Source organism: Cervus elaphus, chromosome X (assembly GCF_910594005.1).
Source record: "Cervus elaphus chromosome X, mCerEla1.1, whole genome shotgun sequence".
Lineage (NCBI taxonomy): Eukaryota > Metazoa > Chordata > Mammalia > Artiodactyla > Cervidae > Cervus > Cervus elaphus.
The window spans coordinates 86129478-86146887 of NC_057848.1; positions in this window are offsets into that span (position 1 = coordinate 86129478).

Sequence of the window (17410 nt, forward strand, 5' to 3'; positions counted from 1 at the left end):
AAATTTTTGTTGCGACGAGACAGATCCAAGGAAATTACAAACTCCCCGGACAATTTTTAACAATTGTTTTCATGTATTGATTTGAAAAAAGAGTTTATATCACTACATTAAATGGAACTTGGCATCATTTATCAAAAATAGAAGGTGAGAATAAAAATAAATATAATGAAAACAAAACAATATTCTTAAAATCTAGATAATTATTGTTGCCTTGGCAGAGGCTCCCGAGTCTATATCTTTGAGACCTGCTTTTTCTTTGTTAAAAAAATTTATTTAAAACACAACAGAGGGCTTCCTTGGTGGTCCAGTGGTTAAGAATCCACCTGCCAGTTCAGGGGACACAGATTCCATCCCTGGTCCAGAAAGATCCCACATGCCATGGAGCAACTAAGCCCGTGCAGCACAACTACTGAGCCAGCGCTCTAGAGACTGCAAGCCACAACTACTGAGCCCTTAAGCCACAACTACTGAAGTTCCTGGAGTCTGGAGACCTATAGTCTGTGCTCCACAACAAGAGAAGCCACCTCAATGAGAAGCCTGTGCATTGCAACTAGAGAGTAGTCCACATGCAGAAACAAAGACCCAGTGCAACCAAAAATAAATAATAAAATAAAACAAATAAGTAAACAAGTAAATTATTAAAAAAGAAAAAAAAACACATCAAAAATGTTGAACACTAACTTATACCAAAGTGGAAACTGAAAAAGAACACAAAAGGGAAAACTTCCCCACTCTGTGACTCAGTATTATTTAATGTCTATATACTCTGTGAACCATCCAAAATAATTTTGTGATTTCATGAAACACTGGCCTATATGACCAATGAAAAATGGTTTCTGGCTCTCCTAATGCTTGTACAGTAGCATTCTCAGAGTGTAGCCCCTGTATTACCTGCATCTGAATTACCTATGGGGGCTTGTTAAAAATGGAGAGTGGTAACTAATGGTAACTACTTAATCTGGATACTGGGACCCAACGTGCGAGTGGGCTAAGTCACTCAATCTTTCCAACTCTTTGCAACACTGTGGACTGTAGCCCTCCAGTCTCCTCTGTCCATGGGGTTCTCCAGGCAAGAATACTGGAGTGGGTTGCCATGCCCTTCTCCAGGGGATCTTCCCAACCCAGAGATGGAACCCATGTCTCATGTATCCTACATTGGCAGGCGGGTTCTTTATCACTAGCACCACCTGTGAAGCCCACTGGGACCCAACATAACTACATTATTAAGGAACACTCACAGATGATTTTGATGCACAATAAAACTCGAGAAGCAAGGCTATACTATAACAGTTACTGAAGAAGTTGGAACCATACCTATAACAGCTCAGTAGAAATAGAAAAGCTGAAAGAAGATGTGAAAGCAGAATTTAGCCAAAGGAAGTAACCTGCTCCAATCTTGAGTAGTAAGGCTACAGCCTGCAAGATAAGCACTGAATTCAATTGGAGTATTTTAATACCAGAATGAAGTAGAAAGAAAAAAGAACAGCATCAGGCAATGAGAAAACAAAATAATTCAAAGAAGAAAGGGATTGATTTACAAGAAAACATGAAAGGAATTTAAAATGTCACTTTGCTAAGTGATCATTAAGCAGGGGTGTGATAGCAGTTTACAAATGTTTAGATCATATAAGAAAAAGAGGAGGAATAATTTGTTAAATAATAACAAGAAGGGATAATTAGATATTAAGAGAATGTAACTGACCAAATTCTCATTCCATATATAACTCAAACATTCCTGCTCTGCACGTTGTGTCCAACTTCTGTCTTGATGGATGTACTCTGAGCATGGCTCTAGTATCTGTGTCTTTGTTCCAGCATACTCCTCTGAAGGGGAGCACAATATACCACCCCAAAATATGCCTCTTTGGCATAAGGATTTTTTTGAGCTAATTATTTTTGAGAGGCTACAGATAAAAGATTCTCTGAAAATAGAGTATAACTTGTCCTTTCCTGAGGGTAAATTACATTTATGAGGCTAAAATTTCCATTTGCAAGGGTGTCTCCCTCTCTCTACCAGGAAGAGAAGGTTGGCTCTAAATCACTACATAATTTTATCAAGGAGAAGGCTCTGACATAAATCTGCATGACAACCTTATCCTTGTTTACTGTGCTTTTCCTGGTCACCTCCAAACTGGCTCCCCCACCTAACTCCCAGGCCACTGTGGCTGTCCTGACCTCCATATCCCTTCTAAAACTACAGCCTAGACTTTCACTCCACTAGGGCAAACCTTCAGGTTCAGTGGCTCTAACACCTTAAGAGGATTAAGGGGATTCTGCACTAGCGGGATTCACCACTTTGAGGAGCTGAGAAATTGATTGGCAGCAGGGCCAGACTCTGGCAAATCTGAACAGTTATAAAATTTGTCTCCAGCACATTTTTTGTACCACCCCCAGCTCCAGATTCCCAGACATCTCAACATATATAAGTAAATATCCCTCTTACAAGAAGACAAAGGGATCAAATAAATACCATTCATATGTGGAATATCTTAATATGTATTGGGCTGCACTCCACAGGCCTGGACGCCCTGTATTTGCCTGGCTTCGAGAAAGAAGAGACAGCCTAGTGTTGGCAACAGAGACATCAATGGTTTAAATGAATCGGGGGACCTACCATGGCTGAAGCAACTTCCTGGAGCAACACCCTACCATGTGCAGCAGACGACAGGCAGGACACAGCAATCACTAGCTGGGGCTGGGGACAACTACATAGAAACATCATGTGAGTAGGATGTAGGTGAAGCAGGCACTAGTGGAGCAAGGGATGTACTAGAGAGCAAAAGAACAGCCATTTTGGGTTGGCCTGATCATATCATACGTTACCTCTGGGAGCAGGAATGGTAATTACTTTAAAAGAGCACTGTGAAAAAAAGGAAGAGGCTTAAATTAAATGCAGGAATTCTAAAGTTAGAATTTTAGACCCTGGGGCACCTGAGTACTGAATCCTTTGGGGGAAGAGGAATGCCATCAGTAGACCTCAGTTTACCATGTTAGTGATTCTGTAGGGGAGGGAAAATAGTTTTCCTTTTACTTTTCTAGGTTCTTGACTGAGACTCCCCAGTAGTAAAAGATTAACAAGAGAAAAACAAACAAGTCTCATAACATGTATACCACCTATATACATGGGAGATACCCAGGAAAACTAAGTAACTCCCCAAGGTGAGACAGGCCAAGACTTTACCTTAAATACTACCTCCATCTAAATACAAAAGAAGATATCAGGGGAGGGAGAGACCAGTTATGGGAGGTGACCAGGAAAAGCACAGTAAACAAGGATAAGGTTGTAATACAGATTTAAGTCATTGCCTTCTCCACTGATATGAGTTTCTAGAAATTTATAGCCATCCTTCTCTTCCTGGTACAGAGAGGGAGAAACACTTACAAATGGAGATCTCCCTTATGTATTTAAATTTCCCTCAGGAAAGGGTGACATCTACTCTGTTTTCAGAGATTCTCCTGTGTCTAGTCTCAAAATAATTAGCCCAAAATAATTTTCATGCCAAAAAGATACATTTTGGGGTGGCATATTATGGTTCCCTTCACCACATTAATGACTCTAAACTGCTGTCCCCAAATTTCAAACTGATCAGTGATACCTGAAAAAACCTGGATATTGAAGCAGTGCCCTGTACTACCTTGTTCTGCCTCCTGATAGTTCAGAGACATTAACCTATTGAGTGACTTTCAGAGCCCACTTGCTGAAGGCCTGACATAGCTGCATAGCAGTTTGTAACTTTAGATGCTAAAACTATTTTTCAGAGAAAGTGAAAGTTGCTCAGTTGTGTCCAACTCTTTGTGACCCCATGGTCACATTCCATGGAATTCTCTAGGCCAGAATACTGGAGTGGGTAGCCTTTCCCTTCTCCAGGGGATCTTCCCAATCCAGGTCTCCCACATTGCAGGCAGATTCTTTACCAGCTGAGCCACAAGTTGATTAGAGACTGGTGCTAATAATGATGAGGTTGAGGGTTTGATCCCTATATGGGCTATTGCAAGCCTTTATGGGGGCTTCCCTGGTGGCTCAGACAGTAAAGAATCTGCCTGCAATTTGGGAGACCTGGGTTCAACCCCTGGGTGGGGAAGATCCCTGGAAGAAGGAAATGGCAACCCACTCCAGTATTCTTGCCTGGAAAATCCCATGGATAAAGGAACCTGATGGGCTACAGTTCATGGAGTTGCAAAGAGTTGGACACAAGTGAACGACTAGCAATTTCACTTTCACACATACTGGGCTTCCCTGGTGTCTCAGATGGTAAAGAATCTGCCTGCAATGTAGGAGACCTGGGTTCTATCCCTCAGTCGACCACCTGTATTTCCCACCCCAGTCCTTTTATACTTTCTCAATAACTCACTTTACAGTGGACTCACATGAGCTTAGAATGCTGTTCAATCAACCAATAATCTCCTGATTGAATTATTAAGTTAAGAAATGTGGTATAAGTGGCATAATTTGAGGCTTAAGCTAGACTAGACTGAGAAGCAGAAATGCAGAGGAAGAGCTTTAAAATACATCACTTGATGGATAGCCTGAATCATTAGCTGGGTCTCTTCCATCTATGTGCTTTATATAATAAAGTAGCACTGTACTTTCCAAGGAAGTTCACATTACCACAGAAGATTCTCTTTCATTGTATTTTAATTTGGGTTTAATATAGAACATATTTGAATGTCCTCTTCATCAGCTGAATATATGTTTCTATCAGAGGTAGATAAAGACTGTGAATTGCTATAGCAGACCTGTGTTGCCTTTGATCAGCACCTTTTTTCTCCTTCACTTGCAAGTAGAGGCTTCTTTTCCTGGGGGAAAACAGCTCATATGGGTTTAATCCTGTCCTGGACATTTGTTGTTGTTGTTGTTCAGTTGTTGGGTCATGTCCAGCTCTTTGCCACCCCATGAACTGCAACATGCCTGACTTCCCTGTCCTTCACCATCTCCCAGAGTTTGCTCAAACTCATGTCCATTGAGTCGATGATGCTATCTAACCATCTCACCCTCTGCTGCCCCCTTTTCCTCTTACCCTCAATCTTTCCTAGCATCAGGGTCTTTTTCAATGAGTTGGTTCTTTGCATCAGGTGGCCAAAGTATTGGAGCTTCAGCATCAGTCCCTCTAATGAATATTCAGGGTTGATTTCCTTTGGGATTGCCTGGTTTGATCTTCTTGCTGTCCAAGGAACTCTCAAGAGTCTTCTGCAGCACCACAGTTCATTGGGAGTAGTCTTACAACACAAGAGTGTTCTCACTCACTCTGATTTGACCAATCTGAATACTCCATCTCTCTAGCTCCAGTGATTGGTCCAAGTATCATCACATGATTCAGGTCAGACTAGCCAAGATGCTTTGGCTGAAATCACTGCATGCAAGTCTGGGGTCATCCTGCCATGCCTATGCCTCTGTGGAGTGGGAGCTGTGTAAGAAGGAAAATAAGCAGAAATGATGGGTGGAGAGAAATAGTTAGAACTCCTAGATCTAGTCGTGTATACAGCTCATTGAAATCCCCCTTTGACTTCACAAGTACATTCTCCTTTTTTGCTTATTTGGGTTCATATTCGGCTTCTGACACTTGCAACCAAAATATTTCCACATAACACATTTCCAAGTTTAACTTAGGAAAAATGAATTAAACATAGAGGAATACTTTGCTTTATGTAATTGGTATCTTTTTCAGAAATCAAGGTTAAATAAACTTTTGTGAATCAAATCATATGAAGGGGAACTGACCGTGTCACCCAAAAGGTGCCCCTTTAGCATAAGGATTATTTTGAGTGACTTATTTTAAAATACTGAAGACACATGAGAAGCTCTGAAAACAGTTGAAATGACTCTTGTAAGGGACATTTGCATTAGAAAAGAGGCTGTAGCAGGAAGCTCACTTTTTCACCTGAGAGATTTATCTGCCTGGCTGGGCAAGCTTTGTTTACCAAACGTTTTCTCTTCTCACCTTCCTCTGAATTGCCTTCCCTCCTTTGAAGCCCCAGATTCCTGTCCCTTTCCTTAGCCCAGGATGGTTTAAAGCCTCTATTGCCTGGCAGCCTTTTGAGTCATATCTTTATGGGGCTTCCATATAGACTTATGTGCTATGTAGTTTAATTTATTTTCCTTCTGTTCATCTGTCTTTTTGTTACTGGTGACTGGAGTTGTTAGGGAAACCACTGACCAAAACTGTCTGCCCTGGCCAGGCAAGATAGCAGCCACTTTTGCCAGTTATCTTAACAGGAAGTCCTGATAAGGAACTTGGAACTAACAAGCTACCACCAACCGGAAGAATTTGGGAAAGCTTCCCAGATAGCACTAGTGGTAAAGAACCCACCTGCCAATGCAGGAGACATAAGAGACGCAGATTCGATCCCTGAGTTATGAAGATCCCCTGGAGGAAGGCATGGCAACTCACTCCAGTTCTCCTGCCTGGAGAACCCCATAGACATAGGAGTCTGGTAGGCTACAGCCCATAGGATCGCAAAGAGCTGGACATGACTGAAGCGAAGTAAGCAAAAGAATAGAAGAAACACCTCCAACCTCCCAGAATCCTTCTCACTGGAATCCATCTTGGTTGAGTGATGTTCGAGCCACCAGGAAGGACCCTGCATCAGACTTATTGGCCAAAGATAATCCGGAAACTAACCCAATTACCATAGACCTGAGACTGCAAACCACCAGGCAGAGCAGTCCTCTTGGGTTCTCTTCCCTGCGCTCTGCCTGGGTGCCCCTTCCCAATAAAGTCTCTTGCTTTGTCAGCATGTGTGTCTCCTCAGACAACTCATTTCCAAGTGTTAAGACAAGAGCCCACCCTCGGGCCTTGGAAGGGGGCCCCCTTCCTGCAACAGGTTCAGCTAAGAAAATAGAAAAGTAGAGGGAAATTTTTATTACCTCCCCTAAACATACATGAAAAGAAAAAAGAAAAAAAAATCGTTAAAAGGAGACCTGTTGGGAATCTTTCATTGTATAGGTTTTGGGGGAAACTTTTTGTTTGGTTGGTTGTTTCTAAGGAAAGGCATTACATACAAACATGTAATGCTGCAAGTAACTGATGGTGATTCTGGGAGAGCTGCTTGACTGGCTTTCATGATCCCAGAAAGAGAGCAATGACTTTAGTGATTTTATTATTTCTTGGGTATTCTCATTCTTGTAGGCTTATATATTTGATTTAGTTGGTACACTAAGATATGATTTATCCCTCAGGGAGGGACTCAAAATAAGCAAGCTCACAGAGACTAAAATGGAAAACCAAAATGCCAATTGATTAATGGACAATGAGAAAGACAATCATCCAATGGATAAGAATTCTAGCATCAGCAGATCATTGCATTTTATTTTTGAGGGCCTAAGTTTCATCCTGCTAATCTTGATTCAGCCACATATGCTTTTCATGCATGTGTACTAAGTCATTTCTGTCGTGTCCGACACTTTGACCCCATAGACTGTAGCCCACTAGGCTCCTCTCTCCATGGGATTCTACAGGCAAGAATACTAGAGTGGGTTGCCATGCCCTCCTCCTGGGGATCTTCCTAACCCAGGGATCAAACCTGTGTCTCTTATGTCTCCTGCACCGGCAGGTGGGTTCTTTACCACTAGTGCCACCTGGGAAGCTCATGCTTTTCATAGGCCTATGGTATAGTATAGGCATACTTCAGAGATACTGAGGGTTGGGTCCACTGCAATAAAGCAAAAGGGCTTCTCTGGTGGCTCAGCAGTAATGAATCCGCCTGCAATACAGGAGACGAAAGTGATGCGAGTTAGATCCCTAGGTCAGGAAGATACCCTGGAGGAGGTCATGGCAACTCACTCAAGTATTCTTGCCTGGAGAATCCTACGGACAGTGGAGCCTGGTGGGCTACAGTCCACGGGGTTACAAAGAGTCAGACACAACTGAAACAACTAAGCACATACACACGTACAATAAAGCAAATATCCTAGTAAAGTGAGTCACATGAATTTTTTGGTTTCCCAGTGCATGTAAGAGTAATGTTAACACTAAAGTCTATTCAGTGTATAATAGGAAAGTCAATATATCTATGTTATATATCTATATCTATATATATCTTAATTTAAAACAATTTGACCACTAAAAATGCCCAATTATAATAGTTACATCAAGATTACAAATCATCATAACAAATATAATTGTGATGAAAAAGGTTTAAATATTATGAGAATTACCAAAATGTGATGCATAGACATGAAGTGAGCAAATGCTGTTGGAAAAATAATGCTGATAGACTTGCTGGTTGCAAAGTTGTCATAAACCTTCAATTTGTAAAAAAAAAAAAAAAAATGCAGTATCTGCAAAGTGCAATAAAGTGCAGTAAAATGAGTTATGCCTGTATATAAAAACTTTAGAATTAGATATCAATGTTAACAAATCACAGAACATCACATAAAATTCTGGATTTACAACTTCTCTTGGGAAATCAAAATACCTACCAACACTAATTTCTCTGATCATGGCATTACTTGCATGGATCTGAGTAAGGCCTGAGCCCTTTGTATGGGACATGAGCTGTCCTATATACTGAAATCCCCATTAGGCCCATTTTCTTAATTTATATTCCTTTACTGGCTTATACAGGTATTTGAGTTTCCTACATTTAGAAAAGAAAGCTATAGGTGAAGGCAATAAGCTTATTCCTTCCCCCTAGCCACAGAGTTTGATTCAAGAGTGGGAATGTGAGTGAAGTCAATGTAATTAGAGTGAATCTCAGGGGGGTTGCTGGGAATGTTGGGGCAAAGATAGTCACTGTTTTTTCTGCCACAAATGAAAAAGGAGGAATGTATGTCTGAGAGCTACTGACAGCCATCCTGGGACTATAAAATGAAGCAAGTCTTATGATGACAAATTACTTCAAAGAAGACAGCAGAGATGCCAAAAGAAACAGGATCCTCTGGGACTTGAATGAGCTGCAGGATCAAGCCTTACCTAAAGCTACACTGGAATGTTTGGGAACATAGTTGTCATTAATTAAACCAGCTTGAGTTGAGCGTAAGGGGAACAGAATATGACACCCAAAATATGCCTTTTAGCATAAAGATTATTTCAGGCTGATTATTTTTGAGAGGTTGCAGACACAAGAGAATATCTGGAAACAGAGTAAAAGTTGCCCTTGTTAGGGAAATTTATACTTACAAGGGAAATCTCCACATATAAGGGTGGCTCCCTCTCTGTACCACACTATTTAGATGACTAAATCTCTAGGAATTTATGAATGGAGAAGGCAACTACTAAAATCTGCATACCAACCACACCCTTGTCTAGTGAGCTTTTCCTCATATACTTCTATAACTGTCTCCACAACCCTCAACATCTTCTCTGTCTCTAGCTGGAGATGGAATTTAAGGTGATGATGTGGCCATTTCCAGGAATTAGTTCTTGTGGATCTCTCCAGTGCATAGAGGAGGTATATATGGTATTAAAATTTTTGGTTTTCTCCTATTAATCTGACTTTTATTATAGGGTGTCTCAGCCAAGAACCTAGAAGGGTAAAGGGAAAAAAAATTTTTTTTTCCTCTACAGGTGATTTGCCACAAAAAGTATTCTGATTGGAAAGTTATGCCCAGCCCTCCAATAGAATGCCTAGCAACACTATTGTAACTCATGTGAAGTGAAGTGAAGTGAAGTCGCTCAGTCGTGTCCGACTCTTTGCAACTCCATGGACTGTAGCCTACAGGATCCTGAGTCCATGGGATTTTCCAGGCAAGAATACTGGAGTGGGCTGCCATTTCCTTCTCCAATTGTAACTCATGAGAGCATGGCAAATCCCATAGAAATCCTGAAGCAAAAAAGGTTAAGAATCACTGCTCTCATCTACAAGATATAATAAAATTAGGATTCATTTACTGAGTTCAACATTTAGTCTCATTTTCATGAGATTGTACTTAATTCACCTGGATTAGACCTTTGGGTCTTCCCAAACCCTTTAGTCCTCACAGGTGACTTCATGCTTTATCCACACATGGCTAGTCATCAATCTCCAAGGTTTGTGTGAGATAATTTATAAACTTACTCATATATTATAAATAAGAGTACCCTATATGACTGCATGGCATATAATCTACTTATACAGGATATTTTCAAATTCAGGAATATATGTTTCATCTAAAGAATCATTTTTGGTAACTCTGTTGTTGTTATTCAGTCACTAAGTCGTGTCCAACTCTTTGAGACCCAATGGGATGCAGCATGCCAGGTTTCCCTGTCCTTCACTATCTCCCAGAGACTTCTCAAACTTACATCCATTGAGTTGGTGATGCCATCTAACCATCTTATCCTCTGTCAACCACTTCTCCTCCTGCCCTCAACCTTTCCCAGCATCAGGGTCTTTTCCAATGAGTCAGCTCTTCACATCAGGTAGACAAAGTATTGAAAATTTAGCTATAGCATCAGTCATTCCAGTGAATATTCAGGGTTGATTTCCTTTAGAATTGACTGGTTTGATCTCCTTGCAATCTGAGGGACTCTCAAGAGTCTTCTCCAACATCACAATTTGAAAGCATCAGTTCTTCTGTGATCAGCCTTCTTTATGGTCCAACTCTCACATGACTATTGGAAAAACCACAGTTTTTACTATATGGACCTTTGTCAGCAAAGTGATGTCTCTGTTTTCTAATAAGCTGTCTAGGTTTGTCATAGCTTTCCTTCCAAGAAATAAGCGTTTTTTAATGTCATAGCTGCATTTGCAGTGATTTTAGAGCCAAAGCAAATAAAATCTGTCACTGCTTCTACTCTTTCCTCTTCTATTTGCCATGAAGTGATGGGACCAGATACCATGATCTTAGCTTTTTGAATGTTGAGTTTTAAGTCAGCTTTTTCACTCTCCTCTTTCACCTTCATTGATAGGCTCTTTAGTTCCTCTTCACTTTCTGTCATTAGAGTGGTACCATCTGCATATCTGAGGTTGTTGATAATTCTCCAGGCAGTCTTGACTCCAGCTTGTGATTCATCTAGCCTGGCATTTTGCATGATGTACTCTGCATAGAAGTTAAATAAAGCAGGGTGACAATATACAGCCTTTTGTACTCCTTCCTCAATTTTAAACCAGTCATTTGTTCATGTAGGGTTGTAACTGTTGCTTTTGAACCCACATGCAGGTTTCTCAGGTAAAGTGGTCTGGTATTCCCATCTCTTTAAGAATTTTACATTTTGTTGTGATCTACACAGTCAAAGGCTTTAGTGTAGTCAATGGACCAGAAGTAGATGTTTTTCTGGAATTCTGTTACTTGCTCTATCATCCAACAAACGGCAACTCTAGCAATCTGAAATATTCATAAACACCAGGAAGAAACTAAAAGATCTTCCTAAGAAGTCCAATTATATATACTGAAATTCTCACAAAAATGAACACTGTTTCAGTCAGACTCCCACCACCACCACCACCCCTCAACCACACGAATATATCCTTAGGACCTTAGAACCATTTACTCTTATTTTGTACAGAATTCAAATTAAACTTATTTCTCAAGTCATAAACGTTTAGAAGTAATAAGTTGAAGTATGTTTGGAGGTTGTGTTGTTAGAAGTAGGCACTGAAAGGAAGGGAGGGGGGATGGAAAAGAGACAGAGAGACAAAGATTCAAAAACCACAGCATTATTATTGAATGAGAGAAGTTGAAATACAAGAATTGGCTCTGAAAACAACATGGTGTCATGTATATGGTAGTGTAATTGCTGGTATTTAATTCAATGAACCTGATTAACCTGAAAGTTAAATTATGTCCAATAAGTTTTATTTAAGAGGAAATATAACTATTATATCTTTTAGAAGTATTTGTTTCCAAAGAATTAAACTGTAGCCTTTAAAGAAATATACTTCAGTTATAGCAAGTAACACATTTCTTGGCATATGGTAGGAGCTATATATATATCAGGTACTTGTAAATCCATGTCAATTTCTTGTGACTACAATGCCTACTAATTGACAAATTGAGTGTGTGTGTTTATTTGTAACTGTTGGGGGGAAATCATTTTTGTAGAATGTTATGTTTTTTATGTTAGTTTCTCAGTCCTGTCTGACTCTTTGCGACCCCATGAACTATAAACCCACCAAGCTCCTCTGTCCATGGAGTTCTCCAAGCAAGAATACTGGAGTGGGTAGCCATTCCCTTCTCCACAGAGGATCTTCCCAACCCAGGGATAGAGCCCAGTCTCCTGCATTGCAGGCAGATTGTTTTACCACTTGAGCCACCAGGGAAGCCCATGTAGAATATAACTTGCATATAATTTTTTTTTTAAGCTGTGCTAAGTTGACCATATTTTTCAACTATAAATTAGATCATATAGTCTGATAAAATATTTTTTCCAATTCATGAATGTATGTGGAAGTCTTATGAAAGCATACAAAACAAAATAATCCCCCTTTATTTCAAAGAATAGAATGAGATGAACTTAGATTTGTCCACAAAAAGTTTTAAAATTTGTATAGAAACAGAAAAGATCCAAAATAACCAAAAAAATCTTGAGAAAAAAGAACAGAGCCGGAAGCATCATGCTCCCTGATTTCAGACTATTATTACAAAGCTACAATAATCAAAAGAGTATATAACTGACAAAAAAACAGATGCATAGATCAATGGAACAGGCTAGAAAGCACAGAAATAAACCCACACACTTATGATCAATTAATCTATCACAAAGGAGAATAAACAATGAAGAAAAGTCAGTCTGTTCAAAAACTGGTGCCAGGACAACTGGACAATTGCATGTAAAAGAATGAAATTAGAACACCTCCTAACATCATACACAAAAATAAACTCAAAATGGATTAAAGACCTAAATATAAGACTGGGCACTATAAAACTTCTAGAGGAAAACAGGAACACTCTTTTTTTTTTTTTTTTTTTAATTTTTTTATTAGTTGGAGGCTAATTACTTCACAACATTCCAGTGGGTTTTGTCATACATTGATATGAATCAGCCATAGATTTACACTTATTCCCCATCCCGATCCCCCCTCCCACCTCCCTCTCCACCCGATTCCTCTGGGTCTTCCCAGTGTACCAGGCCCGAGCACTTGTCTCATGCATCCCACCTGGGCTGGTGATCTGTTTCACCATAGATAATATACATGCTGAGGAACACTCTTTAACATAAATCTCAGCAATATTTTTTGGACCCATCTCCTAGAGCAATGGAAGTAAAAACAAAAATAAACAAATAGGACCTAATTAAACTTAAAAGCTTTTGCACAGCAAAGGAAACCATAAACAAAATGAAAAGGCAACCTACTGACTGGGAGAAAATATTTGCAAATGAAGCTATCAGAAAGGAATTAATTTCCAAAATATACCAACAGCTCACACAACTTAATAATAATAAAAAAATTAAATTAAATTAAAAAATGGACAGAAAACCTAAATAAACATCTCTCCAAAGGAGATAGATGATCAAAAGGCATATGAGAAGATGTTCAATGTCACTAATTATTAGAGAAATGCAAATCAAAATTTCAATGAGGTATCACCTCATACTAATCAAAATGGCCATTGTCCAAAAGTCTACAAATAATAAATGCTGGAGAGGGTGTAGATTAAAAGGAACCCTCTTACACTTTGGTGGAATATAAACTGTTGCAGGCACAGTATGGAGTTTCCCTAAAAAAAAAACTAAAAATAGAGCTACTATATGATCTTGCAATCCCATTTCTGGGCATAATCTGGAGAAAATTCCAATTTGAAAAGCTACATGTGCCCCAATCAATGTTCACAGCAGCACTATTTTATAATAGTCAAGACATGGAGGAACTTTGCTGGTGGTCCAGTTGCTAAGACTCTGTGCTCACAATGTAGGGGGCCTGGGTTTGATCCCTTCCTGGTCAGGGAACTAGGTCCCACATGGTGCAACTAAGAACCAGTGTAGTCAAATTAATTAATTAATTTAAAATGCACGTGGAAGCAACCTAAAAGTCCATTGACAAAAGAATGGATAAAAAAGATGTGGTGTATATACATGTATATATATATATATACATTACATTCTTTTATATATATAGAATTCGCATATAATGGAATATTACTCAGCCATAAAAAAGAATGGAGTAATGCCATTTGCAGCAACATGCATAGAACCAGAGATTATCATATTAATTGAAATAAGTCAGACAGAAATACAAATATCATATGATATCACTTATATGTGGAATCTAAAAAATGGTACAAATGAATTTATTCACAAAGTTCTGAGAAATAGACTCACAGACACAGAAAACAAACTTATGGTTACCAAAGAGGAAACTGGAGGGGGAAGGATATACTAGAAGTATGGCTTTAACAGATACACACTATTATATATAAACTAGATAACCAACAAAGACCATCTGTATAACACAGGGAACTATATTCAATATCATTTAATAACCTATGATGGAAAAGAATCTGAAAAAGAATATATAAAAAACACACACTGAGAGGGTGTGGAGAAAAGGGAACCCTCTTACACTGTTGGTGGGAATGCAAACTAGTACAGCCGCTATGGAGAACAGTGTGGCGATTTCTTAAAAAACGGGAATTAGAACTGCCATATGACCCAGCAATCCCACTTCTGGGCATACACACCAAGGAAACCAGATCTGAAAGAGACATGTGCACCCCAATGTTCATCACAGCACTGTTTATAAAAGCCAGGACATGGAAGCAACCTAGATGCCCATCAGCAGACGAATGGATAAAGAAGCTGTGGTACATATACACCATGGAATATTACTCAGCCATTTAAAAGAATTCATTTGAATCAGTTCTAATGAGATGGATGAAACTGGAGCCCATTATACAGAGTGAAGTAAGCCAGAAAGATAAAGACCATTACAGCATACTAACACATATACATGGAATTTAGAAAGATGGTAATGATAATCCTATATGCAAAACAGAAAAAGAGACACAGATGTACAGAACAGACTTTTGGACTCTGTGGGAGAAGGCGAGGGTGGGATGTTTCGAGAGAACAGCATCGAAACATGTATATTATCTAGGGTGAAACAGATCACCAGCCCAGGTTGGATGCATGATACAAGTACTCGGGCCTGGTGCACTGGGAAGACCCAGAGGGATCGGGTAGAGAGGGAGGTGGGAGGGGGGATCGGGATGGGGAATACATGTAAATTCATGGCTGATTCATGTCAATGTATGGCAAAAACCACTACAATATTGTAAAGTAATTAGCCTCCAACTAATAAAAATAAATGGAAATAAATAAATAAATAATTTAAAAAAAAACACACGCTGAATCACTTTGTTGTATATCTGGAATACAACATTGAAAATTAATTACATTTCAATTAAAAATGTTAAAAAAAAGCCTCATGTAGGTATAAAAACTCACTACTATATAAAAAAAATTTTAAGAAGATGTAATATTTATAAATCAGTTTCAATATTAAAAAACAACAGAAATTTAAAAGCTAAACACATTATCTTTGACTACTAATCATTTTCAATACTAAAATGTCAGTTCAACTTCAGGTATTCTAACTTCTGAGAAATTACATAGTTTAATGAAAACAAAAATCCCTCTCATTTCTCTTATTAAATATGTATAACATGATTTTCTAGTCAATTATTAATTTTTGAAGGTCTTTTAAAAATAGACCTGGAAATATTAAGGAAAGTCATGTGGTTGACTATACAACTCATTATAAAGAAAGAAACAGAAAGTTGTTAAATATGCCCTAAGCATCTTCATAATGAGTATAAGCAAAATATCTTGGTAACTTTATTTGAATATAATTTATAAATGCAATGAATATAGTATTTAAAAGTCAATATTCAAAAGATTTGAAATAAGGTTACAATTTTGAAAAAAAAAAATTAAAGCTATCCAGAAAATAAGTACTTGGGACGTGTTCTGTATGTAAACCCTTACCAACCACAAAATTTCCTTAAGTGAAAGTGTATCGTTCAACAATTTACTTTAGCATAACTTCCACAAAGATTTGGTTTGAGTTAGATTAGTTACTTCTGTTGAGGATAATTCAAAAAGAAGAGAATGACTACTTGAGGGAACACATTGCTCTGTTCCCTTCCAGGATTTGGAAGTTGCTCCTGCAAATGAGAGTCTTGGAGCATAAGCTTCATTAACTTCGTGGTAAATTTACCTCCAAGGGAGGTAATCCTTCACATGTCCAAAACGTAAGTAATGAGAGATTTAAATGAACTGTACAGAATAATGTGTTATTGTGTATGTATCCAGAATTAGCCAAACTCTGAGGACTGAGCTCACAGTCCTTTAGACTGCCTAGTCCTCTCACGATTTCTGACACCAACTACAAGCAGTTAGTCTAACTACTGTTGAAAAGAAGCAGACCCCAAATGGAGTCACTTGTAAGACCCACCTAGACATAATACTTAACTGAATTTCAGTTTCAGACTCTCTCAAGAGTAGAATTTTAAACCAATCAGTATGGAACTTCCTGATCAGCATAATAAAACCCCTGCTATTTCCTTCCCCCCAAAAGAAGATGAAATGACCTGAAATAATCCCTTGATTTTTATTTTTTTCTAATAACCTTCTTTTCCTGCCCAGTTTCTGCCTATAAATACCTTACATTTTGTACTTCTCAGAGTGCCTTCCTGCTTGCTAGGCGGGATGCTGCATAAAGCCAATTAGAGTTTCAAAATTACTCGGTTGAATTCTGTTTTTAACACTACAACGTTGAAGAGCACCGAGTCCCCGAGATTACCCCTCACTTTTGACACCAATTGCAAGCTCAAGGCACTTTCCAAAGCCTTCCTCAAGTTGATTCACTACAAAGACTCACAGTGCTCCCCGAGGGCTAGTATACTCACGTGCTCAGTCGCTTTAGTCGTGTCAGACTCTTTGCAACCCCATGCACTATAGCCCTCCAGGCTCCTTTGTCTACGGGACTCTCCAGGCAAGAATACCGGAGAAGGCAATGGCACCCCACTCCAGTACTCTTGCCTGGAAAATCCCATGGACGGAGGAGCCTGGTAGGCTGCAGTCCATGGTTCGCTAAGAGTCGGACACGACTGAACAACTTCACTTTCACTTTTCACTTTTCTGCATTGGAGAAGGAAATGACAACCCACTCCAGTGTTGTTTTCTTGCCTGGAGAATCCCAGGGACAGGGGAGCCTGATGGGCTTCCGTCTATGGGGTCGCACAGAGTCGGACACGACTGAAGTGAATTAGCAGCAGCAGCAGGCAAGAATACTAGAGTGGCTTGCTGTGCCCTCCTCCAGGGAATCTTCCCAATCCAGGAATCAAATCAGTGTCTCTTGAGTCTCCTGCATTACAGGTGGATTCATTACTGCTGAGCCATCTGGGAAGCCCATTATACTCACAGTTATGGTTTATTATGGAAAAGGGGCACAGATCCAATGGAAGAGACTCGTAGGGAAGGGTATGGGAGGATTCCAAATCAAGACCTCCACTGTCCCCAGGATGTATTAACATTACCTTCCCAGTGTA